The 12,318-nt window shown below is 41.7% G+C and overlaps 1 non-coding gene across 1 annotated transcript; it reads right to left on the bottom strand.

Moving 5' to 3' along the window:
- Nucleotides 1-6,956: 6,956 nt before the first annotated feature.
- On the bottom strand, nt 6,957-7,031 carry Trnas-cga. The gene has a single exon. It is a non-coding gene; the product is annotated as a tRNA-Ser (tRNA).
- Between the last annotated feature and the right edge of the window lie 5,287 nt (nt 7,032-12,318).

The following is a 12,318-nucleotide window of genomic DNA, read 5'->3' as shown; positions in this document are numbered from 1 at the left end:
ATTTCTAGTACAATATAGCGACTGTATGTATACTGGGACTTGGGGGAAGCAGTTTTTATGGTCGATAATGTTCCTCTTTGTGTGCAACATGAACTGGTTGTCAGGCACTGCGTATATGACATGATACGTGCCAGCGCGCGCTGGCGGCGTCTCAAAGAGCTGCTGCGCGATGAAACACCTGTAGAAAAATCGCATAAAAGTGTGTACGCCAAGGAGAAGGCGTTGACGCGCTGAGCCCACCGTCTCGATGTTTTCGCAAAATCACGTGTCAGCGACGAGTCAAAGGAGCGCTGTGCGATACTACACTCGCAGAAAAATTGCAACATTTGTGTAAATCAATTCCGTGAAAATGTGGTAATCATGATAAATCACAGGCCTCAACACGTCGTAACATTGATGACAGCGTCACGTTGGTGCAACATAGACATCATGTCCTCACATTGGTGCGATACCGGCTTTGCGTCAGTGCGAAATCAGCATCGTGTCGTATAACTGGTATAATCTGTTGCAGCTATTAAAAACTGATCAATGGGTCCTCTCACCGCAGAGCACAGAGCTCGAGTGACTCCTACTGTATGAGAAGAAGTGACATTCAATATGAAGTACAAAGCAGCAGTATGTCACCATCCAAAAATTGCTGACGGATGTTGAGTCACCAATTTGATTAGAAATCACCGTGATATTTCAGCCAGCTGAAACATGAACATTATAAATAATTCCCCAAGCCTCCTTGGACTCTTTGAAATAGTCCAGTGACCTCGATGAAGTTTAGGATGCTGCCAACCCTGTAGCACTAGCTGTTTCAGGAGCGCCAGTTGTTGCAACATTTGATACAGCTATTCCTTCTGCTGTTCCTGTCAATACAGACACTGCATATGAAGCGTCAACTGTTCTGTTGTAGTTTAATCTTCTATTGCAACAATTCTGTGAGTTTCTTGTCCATAAATGCACACTGAAAATTTCCTCCTCGTCACTTTTGCACCTCTAAAGATACTCACTTCATGTAAGCGACACACGTGAGTGCATCAAAGATCACAATTTCGTTCTTTCATTGAGTGCGTGAGAAAACCAATATATGACTTGCCTTCCTCGGAAGTGTGTCAGAATGGCCTAGATTTCTTGAGGTCACCATAATAGTCCAAAAGAGAAACCTAGAGAGATCCAAAAACAACAGCAAAATAAATCCAGCATGAAATAAATCAGCGGAACTAACAACCTAACAAATTGCAGCGGTTTGCCTTGCCATGTCTTGCGCCGAGCCAAAATAGCCAGAAACCCCGCCGCGTCATGATGATGTTTGGTTTGTGGGGCGCTCAACTGCGTGGTTATCAGCGACCCCGCCGCGTCATACCTCGTAGTTTAGACATACAATAATCTCGGCAGGCATATCGCACGCGTCGATTCAGATTCAAATGGATCCTAATACCATGGGGCTTAGCATCTGAGATCACCAGTCCCCTAGAGTTAGAACTATACTCATGCTCATAAATTAAGGATAATGCTGATACATGGTGAAACAACACTCTCGTGGGAGGTTTGCGGTCTTAAATCACCTCGGGGTTTGACCATGCGGTGCATCTGACCTGCAGTCATCGCACTGTGGCGCTGGCAGCAGTCCACATACGCAGAGGTGTGTTGGTGCATATCAGAGTACGGTGCAGCGAGTAAGTGTGCAGACATTTTCAGAGGTGCTAATGGTGACTGTATGTTGAAAATGGCTCAAAGAACACATATTTATGACGCTATTAGGGGGTAGATTACTAGGGCGACTGGAGGCTGGTCAAACACAGCAAGTCGTAGTACGGGCCCTCCGTGTGGCACAAAGTGTGATCTCAAGATTGTGGCAACGATTCCAGCAGACAGGAAACGTGTCCAGACGCTACAGTACGAGATGTCCACAGTGTAAAACACCACAATAAGACCGATATCTCACCATCAGTGCCCGCAATGGCCACGGAGTACTGGAGATGGCCTTGCTCGGGACCTTACCGTAGCCACAGGAACAATTGTCTCCAGACACACAGACTACAGACGACTGAACAGACAAGATTTACTCGCCCGGAGACCTGCAAGGTGAATTCCACTGACCCCTGGTGACAGGACAGCCCGTAAATCCTGGTGTCAAGAGCACAGTACATAGTCATTGGAACAGTGGTCCCCGGTTATGTTCACGGACGAGTCCAGGTACAGTCTGAACAGTGATTCCCGCCGGGTTTTCATCTAGCGTGAACCAGGAACCAGATTCCAATCCCTTAATGTCCTTGAAAGGGACCTCTATGGAGGTCGTGGTTTCATGGTGTGGGGTGGGATTATGATTGGTGCACGTACACCACTGCATATCTTTGACGGAGGAACTGTAACAGGTCAGGTGTATCGGGACGTCATTTTGGAGCAGTATGTTCGCCTTTTCAGGGGTGCAGTGGATCCCACCTTCTTCCTGGTGGATGATAACGCACGGCCCCACCGAGCTGCCATCTTGGAGGAGTACCTTGAAACAGAAGATATCAGGCGAAGGGAGTGGCCTGCTTGTTCTCCAGACCTAAGCCCCATCGAGCACCTCTTGGATGCTCTCGGTCGACATATCGCTGCACGTCTTCAAACCCCTACAACACTTCAGCAGCTCCGACAGGCATTCGTGCAAGAATGGGAGGCTATACCCCAGCAGCTGCTCGACCACCTGATCAAGAGTATGCCAACCCATTGTGTGGCCTGTATACATGTGCATGGTGATAATATTCCATACTGATGTCGGGGTACATGCGTAGGAAACAGTGGCGTTTTGTAGCTCATGTGTTTCTGGACGGTTTTCTCAACTTTATCGCCAATACCGTTGACTTATAGATCTGTGTCGTTTGTGTTTCCTATGTGCCTATGCTATTAGTGCCAGTTTTGTGTAGTGCCACGTTCTGTGGCGCCACATTCTGCAATTATCATTAATTTATGAGCATGAGTGTACTTAAATCTAACTAACCTAAGGACATCACACACAGGCATGCCCGAGGCAGGATTCGAACCTGTGAGTGTGGCAGCAGTGAGGTTTCGGACTGAAGCGCCTAGAACCGCTCGGTCACAACGGCCGGCGCACGAGTCGATTCCGGTATTGTTACCGCATGATTTGAAATGAACAACCAACAAAAGGCGAACATTTAACCACCAGAACTCTGTTGAGTTTCATACGTCTCGAGTTTGCTTGTACCCTCCAGCGCTGTTCATACGGTAAGGGCTGCGCAAATGATTTGCATTAGGAATTTTGTAGCGTATTATAGCGGTAGCAACCTGCTCAAGTTTCTTATCAGAAGTTCCACGAATTCTCCAGTGGCAGTGTATCTGTGATAATTCACTAACCTCTGTAAATCGGCGTGATTAACATTAAGCTACATCATTCTTGAACTATTTGAAACTTAGAAATGGGACAGCGATTAGTGAGATTGGCATACTGAAGTATCTCGATGAAAGCTGATGGGGGCAGACAGAACGAAGCCGCAAAAGTTTCACTGCAGGTCTGTTAACTCTTACCTCAATTACAGCTGCAATATGTACAGAGTTCCCCGATCATCGTATCTAAAGATACTAAATATCGTATATCTGAGGTGCATTAGGCTGGCTGCGGGCGCTTACAGAATCCCCTCGATGTACTGAAGCTGGGAAACCATCATTATCAATCCAACAGCACACCCTGATGACGCACGAGGTACAAATAAGGTTCTATTTTACAGCCACCTGTACACAACTGTCTTACCAACACAGGTATGAAGCATTATTACGCTAGGCATCGAAAAGCCATGAAGCCACTCGATATTTGAATGAGCAACACCTGAAGTACTTCAGCTTAGCTGGAAATATTATCCAATGTAATTAACGGAATCACTTGTCTAAGCGACACGTATGTTGGTTGTATAATCATTATCCTTGACGAAGTCCTCTCAGTGAACCTCCAAAATTAATTTACTGTCCTTGACGCGAAAATTAATGCATAATTTAAGGCAGCGAAACAGAGGCAATCGAAGCAAGAAATTCCTGACCTGTTCAGATTACCTATATGCAGTCAGCCCAACAAGTAAAACTGTTCTAATCATCCAAGTCAACAGCCATTTGCTACAGTAAAAATGGAAAAGCCATATGGAACTATATAGGGGCGAAGGAAGGCTGAATCACAGTGTCGTAGTCCGCTCGTAGTTACAGCACCATTGGTCCAACAATAAGAAACCACATGGTTCACTATGAGAGACAGCGACGATAACGTTGGCGACCTGCAACTAGCCTTGACGACATCGACCTGACACGTTCATGGACTGGCTACATTCCATTAACCCACGGCTTTTTGTTACGCTGCGGGGGCCTGCCACTACGTGGTACTTGTGATATGAAATACATTTAAGCCGCTTATGTCTTATACACGGGCGGAAGGGCGGCTCTTGGATTGAATATGGACTTCCCCGCACTTTTAAATAATGGTAAGAGAGTATTTTAAATTCTGTGTAGTGACATTAGCAATCTCAAAAATATTGTGCAGGATATTTTGATTTGCAACAGAGTGTCTTGATCTTCTTATATGTTGAGTGATCAGCTAGCAAAAGAATCTGCTTATAATATTTTGCCATAGTCTGTCAACTGAATGTCCTGTAATCCATTAAATATTATAAAGGTGGATGTATGTATGAACTTATTTACTTATATATATTCCATATCTTCTCCTAAACCAATGGACTGATGGTAACTACACTTGGTGCACATATTACTCACTATCTGCAAATAAAATCTGTGTGGGTAAGAAGCAGCAACATCTTGTTAGGGTGAGGGTGATCGCGTGGGGAGAGAAGGAGGAACGAAGTGATGGACAGATAAAAAGGTGGAAGAAGAGATGGGCACAGAAAAGTGGGAGAAAGAGATGAACAGAGACATGGGAGGGCGAATTGTATAGAGAAAGAGAAGATGAGGAGATGGACATAGAGAGGGTCGAAGGGGAGGTGGACTGAGATGAAACAGATGAAGATGGTTATGGAGAACGGGGAAGGGGCGATGGACAGAGAGAGGGAGTAGGAGGAGATGGACAGTGACAGGGGAATGGAGAAGATGTGCTGGTAGAGGCAGAAGGAGGAGATGGACAGAGAGGATATGGAGGAGATAGACACAGAGAGAGGGTGATCAGAAGATAAATAGGGAAGAGGAGATTAGCTTAGAGAGGGGAAAAGCAGTTGGACAGAGGGGCAAAGAAGCGGTGGACAGAGAGGTGAGGTGGAAATGAACAGAGAAGGTACAACGCGTTCCACAGTTTCTTTGTACCTGAACCTTAAGTTCTGATACGTAAAAGCCACGTATAACACTATATAACAAGCTAGAGTTACCCTCTGGGAGGAATTTAGAAATGCTTTGACCGTGTGTTTACTTAATGGGTAGAAGGTATCGAACTGTAATTTCGTATCTATGGCAATTAATAGAGAACTGAAAGGCTTTATTTTGGAAGAAATGAAAGTAGTGAAGTTCATGTGAATGAAGCGACAAACGGTTGCCAGCCGAATTAGGCATAATAATTTTAAACATTAAGTTTAAAGAAAAATGAAACAGAATTGCTAAAGTGACTTTCATTAAAACTCCTTTTAAATAGAGCAATCAATACTCATGACTACTATACGAACTGAGAAGTGGGTAGCAGTAGTTGCTATTTCCACAAATCAGCAATCATAGGAAGTTAAATGATATTTCACTTACAGCAAGAATAGTTACAGTCTCAGTCATTAACCAATTCAGCACTAAGATATTACTCAAGATATCACAAGACTAAAATTGGGCATGGCCAGAGCCTTGGTTTAACTAACATACAAACACCACAAATGACGTTAAATAACACTACATAAACGCTTTTTATACTATCAGTATTATGGAAATGTGTCAGATTCCTTTAGCAACTGTAATATTCCGTTTATCTTTCTTATAATACAAAAGAGTATAGTTGGGACCCATAAACTGAAACTGTCGTTACAGGCAAATTCTGTGACTATTTAGGAAACAAATTGCAATTTGCCAATATTGATTTCTAACCCCACTTGAAACAATTTATATGTTCATATTTTAAAGCAAGTAATTCAAATATTAAGTTCAAGTAACTTCAGAAAATAGTTCATAGTAATAATCAAAGCAAAATTACTTTCGTGTAAGTTCAATTTGTATGCCTTTCTCACTACCTGTGAAGCAGGTAATTTAACTAGCAACATTTATACACTTTGGCACTGAACTTTAGTACATTTAATGCACACGCAAATCAATAGTTATTCAGAAACATGATACTCGGTCTTCTGCACGTTTAAGATGGGACCCTACGTTGGTTTCATTATCAGGATAATTTTAAGGTTCACACACATGTTTGAATCACTGGAATTATTATTGAAAACCACTCACACAAACATACTGGTCCATACTATGATGCATATCTGAGTTCCTGAAGCAGGCGTAGCAGTGGCGCAATAGTGGTGTCAATCACGTGGCGGCTATCTGGTCTCACACTCTTGCTGTTGAATACCCTTTATAAATTATTCTTGGAGACATATTATCGTCGTTTTAGAGCCATTCCGTAATAACAAGAGCACCATACGACAGCCGAAACCACACCCGAGGCAATTTCAATGTAAATTGAAACTTCCTGGCAGATTAAAACTGTGTGCCCGACCGAGACTCGAACTCGGGACCTTTGCCTTTCGCGGGCAAGTGCTCTACCAACTGAGCTACCGAAGCACGACTCACGCACGGTACTCACAGCTTTACTTCTGCCAGTACCTCGTCTCCTACCTTCCAAACTTTACAGAAGCTCTCCTGCGAACCTTGCAGAACTAGCACTCCTGAAAGAAAGGATATTGCGGAGACATGGCTTAGCCACAGCCTGGGGGATGTTTCCAGAATGAGATTTTCACTCTGCAGCGGAGTGTGCGCTGATATGAAACTTCCTGGCAGATTAAAACTGTGTGCCCGACCGAGACTCGAACTCGGGACCTTTGCCTTTCGGGGGCAAGTGCTCTACCAACTGAGCTACCGAAGCACGACTCACGCCCGGTACTCACAGCTTTACTTCTGCCAGTAAATTGTCTTTCAAATGCCTCACTTGGCACCCTCGATATTAACCTACAACGCCTAGCCTCTGACTGCGTAGAGTGCTCCCACAGTAGCCGCCAGATCGACCGCCAAATCCACCTTTTAGCGCACGCTGGGCCACTTCCGTAGCGGAGGGGGTTCCCTACACCTTTTTTACTATACCGTACAAGATCCCTAAGCATGAACCTGTCTTTTACATACACATTTCTCTTTCTTAACATTCATATTTTATACAGTTTCATTACTTTTAAACATTATTAAGTTCTTTACAATAAGTACATTACAAACTTCAATTCCCTCTGACAGTTCAAAGATCTGAACTAATAAAGAACAACCACTTCATAGTAACATACACATAATTACACTGTATAAATTATTTTCAATCGATATTGGTGTTGCAAAGGGGATGAGCAGATGGACAGGGAGCCTGGAAGGAAGAGATGGACAGAGAATGTTGAGTGGAGGAAATGGACGGAGTGAGAGAGAAGGAGAAGATGGACAGCCAGGGGATTACGAGGTTATTTAATGAATAGTGGGTATTTTGGTTAATTATTATCGGGAAGGAAGCACTGTGTGTTTGAGAACCAACAACATAATATATTGGTGGGAATGGCAGAGGGCCAAAATTTAATCATAACTTAGGAACAGTTGGAGCAATTTCTACCAAATCTGTTACGTACATTACATGACATTATCTGTACAATAATAATGTGGGAGTAAAATTTTTCACTACAACAGGGGATGTGGACAGAAGAGGTAATGTAAAAATGTTCTAAAACGAGATGTTGGTATTTCTTTCCTGTAATTTGATAAGTTGGAATACTTTTAGAAGTATGAGGCAGTTTCTCCCTTCTTTGTGCTTTTCGGTGTGTGAAAGAGATCGAGAGAATGAGCACTACAGCTAGCCACCTAAGATCACTCTGCTGGATGCCACGGATTAATTTAACGTCCTTTCTGAAGTCGTATGGTGTAAAGCAACAGAAAATCGAGCACCTCAAAGGTGAGGCGCTTAACAACGGCCACCTGAATAACTCACTCACTTTTACCCATTGAAGACAATCTTTCAGATAAAAGCCAGTTAGCTTAAAGAGGGACATAGTGTGGTGTTTATCACGTTTTCGTAGGTGGAAAGGTAGAGGAGATACCATAGTCAACATGGTGATGTTAAATAACTTGTCATGTTATATTGTTTACTTGTTAATAATACTTTCGAAAAATCGTGGAATGCATTAGGTTCTGTTAAGTTAATCATTGAGTATCAGCGACAATGAACAGACACGCTATGTGGGTTCTTAGGTATACAGAATACACCGAATGTAAACAATATTCCACTGCCTGCAGGTTTCGCGTGTTCATTTGTTTCATGAAGACCATGAAATGTAAAAACGTTACACACACTGCGGGGTTCGTGTGTTCATGTGTTGCATCACACCATTTATCTCTGGTTTGCTGTCGTTGCGAGTAGACGACATCTCCATAAAGTTATCATATCTCCACAATTGTTCTACGCAAAATCTGGGAAAGTTGATATGGTTTTCTTTACGGCGAACGTCGCCAAAATGTGACAATATGAGAGCGATTGTATGCAGAGAAATATCCAGAACGTGGATCACCTTGGCTATGTCCCTTTGACATAATACCAACATTTCAGGAAAGAGGATATAACACTAGCTTGTTATACGTTATACGCCACTCTTCCCCAACTGCCGAACACTAAGTCCTGTCAAGAGAAAAGCCACATATAACACTAACCTGCTGTGGCACAAGCTAACGTTACCCTCTGAAAGGATTTTGAGTTTTGATCGCACGTGTGTCTAATGGATGAAGGTATAGGACTATAATTTTGAATATGTTGCAATTAACAGGAAAACTATACAGGCTTTAAACTTCGGTGGATAATGAAAGTATAAAAATTCATATACGGATAAAAAATGAACGGTCGCCAGCCCAATTAAGCACATTAATTAGGAAATATATGTTTAAGAAAACTGAATGTTAGTTATTGAAGTTAATTTAATAAATATTTCCGTTGGCACAGCACAGACGATACAAGGGGACACAGAACACTCTGAGCTTTGGGTGCAGCAGTTTCCAATAATGTACAAACTAGTAAGCATAGAAAGCAAATAATGTACCAAACTTATACTAATAACGGTTACACTCAAGATCGTTACTTCAATCGGCACCAAAATGTTAATGCAAGAAGGGGGCAACTAAAGATGGACCTGAGGGGCCTCTGTCTTAGCTGGCACATAAAAATCACAATTAAAGGTAAATGATACCATAATTGCGCTGATAATATCCCTCTGCTTATATTTGTTTTAATTAGCAGCAATAATATTCCAGTTATCTTTTTAATATGATAAGAATATGGTGGGGACCCCTAAAGTGGTATAGTATTGCTCGTCAAACTCTATGATTATTTCAGTAGCAAAATTTAATATAAACAGCGTCACTTCCTAACTTCACTTGGGATAGTTTATATTTTGCTTTTCAAGGCAGATTATCCAACACAGAGCTCAATTAACTTAAAAAAAATCATGCATGATAGTAATCAAGGCTAAATTATGTTTCAGACGGATTCAGCGTATTTGCATTTTTCATCACCTGTGGAGCAGGTATTTTAGACATTAATATGTACACAATCTGGCATAGTGCTTTACCAAAACGACACTTTGCAATAAGCTCAGAGTACTTTATCAAAATTCTAATTAACTTCTATTTTTTTATCCTTGCACATTTGAAAAACATAAATAAATTACTAGTTTATTTCAAACAGTATACTCGGTTTTACAAATACTTAGGAGTGGACCCTGCATAGGTTCATTATCAGGATTGAAGATATGGTTCGGAAGACAGATTTATAGCATTTGGATGTTATTAAAATCACTCACACAAATTAGTTGGTGCATGCTCTGATACATATCTGTATGCATGAAGTTGCTGGAGCAGTGACGAAGTTGTGGTGGCAAGCGACGTGGCAGCTAACTGCACTCACGCCTCTTGATGTTTGAATGTTTTATCAAATTTCTTCTTGGTGACGGTTATGTAACGTATTAGAGCAATTGCTTACTGCCGAGAGTACCACGCAACAGCAAAATCCACATCCGAGGCAAAGTTTCATGCAAAGCGGCCGTCAATTGCCTCACTTGGCACCGTCGATGTGTACCGTGCAATGGCTGGCTACTGACTGCGTACCGTTCAGTTCGGCGGCCAAAACCACCTTTTACATCGCACCAAGCCACTTCGGTGGCAGAGGGACTTCCTACATCTTTTACATTTTACAGTACAAGTGCCCTAAGCATGAACCAGCTTCCAATACAATGTTTATCTTATAAATTTACACGTATTATAAAATTACATTATTTTAAACAATTATTTATCTTTTTCCACATATACACTACAAACTCTAAATTTCCTGTGTCAAATAAATGACCTTAACTAAGAAAGAACACACAATCCATAATAGTAGACACACAGTTACCTAATATAAACCTGCTACTAATCGAAATAAGTGTTACAAGTAAACAGCGATAAACAAAAACAAAACTGACACAAATCAGGAACGGACGAGATACACGCCAGTAACAGCTTAGGAGCTGTAAACTGATCCATGGGGATGACTTTCAACGAAGAATACTATCCTTGGAATGTAAGCTATGGAAATAGCGAAAATATGACATATTCATGACCAAGATGTTATTTACAGATGAAGAATCATTTACAAGCAATAGCCCCGTTAATGTTTACAACATGCACTACTGGTCCTCTGAAACCACACAGTGGCTGAGCGAAATGGACAAATATAGATCTCGGTTAGTTAACGTGTAGTTTGGACACCTAAATTATAAGCTTATTGGTCCTTATATTATTGATGGGAATTTAAATAGTGAAAGTTATTTTGATTTCTTAACAGGGATACTGCTACTGTTACTAGAAGGCATTCTATTGGACATACAACATGTCGTGTGGTACTTGCACGATGGATGTCCAGCATATTCTGCATGGGTAACAACAGAGTGCAGCGGGGCGGGGTCGGTCGTCTGCGTGTTTGTTATCGCTATCATTCAGTCCACCTACCTCGATAGGATTCTTGTCGTTGTCCCTTCACTCTGTCGTAGCAGACAAGCACTAGGCAGTGTAAAGCAGCGTTGATGAATCCACCACCTAATACCTGCCACACAGAGGCCGCATAACACTAGTTGAAAGTCAGTTCCTGAAAGTTTATGATTAAGAAATCGGGTGTTCGTGATCTTCAGTCTACTGGCAGAAAAGCGTTTAAAATTGGATTGACTCTGCTTTTTATTCATATCGAATCGTATGAAATGGCTATCAGGTCCGTATTTAACATGGTAAAATGTTATCATTCAAAGTTCACTGTCTGTGTATCAAATATTCACTCAAAAAGCAGCCAGAATTTTAGTAAGTTCGACCCGACTAATTTTCACTTTCTACCAGTCACAGACCCACAACTATTCGCGAGTTAAACATTAGTTCGTTTCAGCGGTCTTCTTCGTAAGAGGTGCCCGCCAAAATATTCCGAAACAAGCCACGTGGAGTTGTTACTACGACCAGAAAGTTCACACGCTCAAGTCTCTCAAATTATTTAAATTAGGAACACCGAATTTTCATTTAAATGTTTTTTTAACTCCAGTCGGGTCAGTCACGATATGTTCGAACCGAAATTAGCTCACTATTTCCTCAGCCTACAAAGTATTTTTAAGGAGCGATCTGACGTCGTGTTATGCGTAGACTAGCAAGCAAGCGATTCCCTCGAGGTACTCTCCTATATGCCCACTCCTCTTTTCACGCGGGAACCGCTTAATTCTAATTGGCTGTTAATCTAAATGACCAATCAGCACGTTCGTTCCTGATCATTCTCGCGGCCAATCTTGACTTATCCAGTCACTAATCTGATGGTAATTAATGTCATCAAAACTACAAAATCTTGTATTTTGTTTAACCAAAATAAACGAAATGGGAAATATTCTTCAAATTGATAAATAAACTTATTCCGCCTCAACTTCCATTCTGGCTGATTTTATACAAAAGCAAGCACACACCGACATACGTCACCTGAATCATGGTTGCAACGTAAGTTTCCCACGATTCGTTTGTACGATGTTTCACGAAAACTGAAATATAAAATTTTAACGTATGTCCCACATACACTCTCTCAATCTTTCTCACACGGCAAAATATAATCAAATAATAATTTTGACCGATTTTTGTATT

This window comes from Schistocerca americana, chromosome X, assembly GCF_021461395.2.
Source record: "Schistocerca americana isolate TAMUIC-IGC-003095 chromosome X, iqSchAmer2.1, whole genome shotgun sequence".
Taxonomy (NCBI): domain Eukaryota; kingdom Metazoa; phylum Arthropoda; class Insecta; order Orthoptera; family Acrididae; genus Schistocerca; species Schistocerca americana.
This window is presented reverse-complemented; position numbering and strand designations above follow the sequence as displayed.